Source organism: Oratosquilla oratoria, chromosome 37, assembly GCF_046742065.1.
Source record: "Oratosquilla oratoria isolate Oo_2021 chromosome 37, ASM4674206v1, whole genome shotgun sequence".
In the NCBI taxonomy this organism is placed as follows: Eukaryota; Metazoa; Arthropoda; class Malacostraca; order Stomatopoda; family Squillidae; genus Oratosquilla; species Oratosquilla oratoria.
In genome coordinates, this window is record NC_134813.1 from 47,057,478 (window position 1) to 47,059,977 (window position 2,500).

The 2,500-nt window shown below is 37.7% G+C and overlaps 1 pseudogene; it reads right to left on the minus strand.

Moving 5' to 3' along the window:
• Nucleotides 1–2,500, minus strand: part of LOC143019440 (uncharacterized) — a 27,464-nt pseudogene that overhangs the window by 788 nt on the left and 24,176 nt on the right.

Genomic DNA, 2,500 nt, shown 5'->3' on the forward strand with positions numbered 1-2,500 from the left:
ACGATATCACCAAATAGAATAATAGTGAATTTGGACATGAAAATAAATACATTACCTATGATGTATATTGTATTATTTGATAGAATATATATATATATATATGTATACATATATATATATATATATATATATATGTATACATATATATATATATATACATATATATATATATATATATATACAATGTCGACAAGGAGGTAAGAACGGTTAGCGAGAATGAGTGATGAGGAGAATGAATGAGTCATAAATCAATCAACAAAAGCTCACTTCGTACCTCTAATACTTTGATGGGTGGCCTTTACGTGCAATGATCTCACGAAGGCGGTTTGGAATGGAAGTAGCGTACTTGGCGAGATGTGCAGGGGTTATACTAGCACAGGATTGGTGAATGGCTGCCTCGAACTTGGGCACAGAGCTCGTATCTTTACCCTGCAGGTCTTGTTTAATGTGGTTCCACAGGTTTTCCATTGGGTTTATGTCAGGACTATTGCCTGGCTAGTCTGCTATGTAAGGTATATGGCAGTCTTTAAGCCACTGAGTAACACCTGAGCTATTAAAAGAATCCTCCAGGTGGTCATTTAAGAGTTCATAATAAACATATTGGTTCTCTTTTACATTTTTCGATAGTACAACAAGGCTCCCAACTCCTCTTCCACTAAACCTTCCCCATACCATGAGAAAATCAGGGTGTTTCACTGTTTGTTGAACGTACCGGGGGTCAAGAGGGCCGCTACCCGCTCGCCGATACACGTTTCCACCCCTATTGCCAATCACAGTAAAGGTGGACTCATCGGTCCAGAGAATATCCAGCGACTTGTCATCATCCCACTGAAGATATTTCTTGCAAAACTCGACCCTACGGCGCCTCTGGTTAAGAGTGAGAAGAGGCTTCTTCATCGGGCGGTGGCTTCTGTACCCAAGGTCGTGAATGCGGTGGCTAACTATTCGCACACTAACCTCCTCAAAGAGTCCCGGGTTACTTTCTTTTATTTTTCTGGCCGTAACACGTGCATTATGCTCTATCTGTCTCTTGATAACATTAGTAGTACGAGGGGATGTCTTTTTGGGGTTCCTTTTCCTTGGTTTTTAACTAGGTGTGTCACAGCCATCTTCCTTCTTAAAAATGGCAACTCACTTGCACACAGACGTCTTGCCAGCCCCAACATGCTCTATTATATCCTTTGTTTGGTGACCAGATTTATGTATAGCTATGATCTGGGTTATTATCTCTTGTGATAAATACTTGTTCTTACCCATATTAAGGCTAGAAAGCACCTCTGTCTGCAAAAAACACTGACCGCCTAGGTGGCGTCACCAGAACACTCACGGAACAAAAAGCCTCCCCACGAAGGCTAAGAGGCAACTGAGGGATGATTGATAGCATGCGTCATAAACCCTACCCTTAGCTCCGCCCACTTGTCCGTTCGCACTTCCTTGTCCATATCATTTACCCCCCTGCTAGGGTCTTTCTATTTTGGACGGTGGCGGCCCCGTCCGTACTTTCTTGTCGAGTATTATATATATATGTATATATATATATATATATATATATATATATATATATGTATATATATATATATATGTGTGTGTGTGTGTGTGTGTGTGTGTGTATTATTATATATTATTATGTATATATATATATATATATGTGTGTGTGTGTGTGTGTGTGTTAGTGTGTGTGTGTGTGTGTGTGTGTCTGTGTCTGTATATGTATATATATACTATAATAAAGAAGTAGCCTCTGTCTGTCTGTTTGTTCACGAACTCCTTCTAGGATTTTAGAGATAGTCCCCCATAACCATATGTATTCTGATACCCTGCCACTCCAGGTACTTCGATAACTATATTCAAATTAAAAAAATATTTTGGTTAGGGTTAAGGGTTAAAGTTAGGGGGGGTATGGTGTGGTAACATGCCGCTACAGTAGTGTCCCCTTAACATGCATAGCATTTTCGTGACAAAAATTACTATGATTAAACAAACCATTGTATGTATCCATAAATATTATTTATAATTGTGAAATTAATGCTGCCAAAAACTACGATAGCCTTTGTAAGGAGAAAGTTTGTAAATGTAAAATGATTGTATGATATTGCCAAATGTTGAAATGTTGATTATTTTTTATTTGATATTATCGCGGGCGAGCCAGTCCAAATATGTTGAAAGTTTGTTTTAATTCTTCTCTTACGGCCGAGTACCATTCACCATCTAGTGTTAACAATCCACTGTAATGGTTAAATTAAAGATTATTCATGAACTCCTCCTAGGTTTTTGCAGGTAGACCCCTATAACCATATATATTATGAAACCTCAAAACCCAAGGTACTTGTGTCGGTTTGTTCATGAACTCCTGAGGTTTTGGAGATAGACCCCCATTACCATATATATTCTGATACCCTATCAATCCAGATACTTGGATAACTACATTTTTATTTCTAAAATAATAATAATAATAATAATAGTCATAAAATAGATTATTAAATATTTTGGTTAGGGTTAA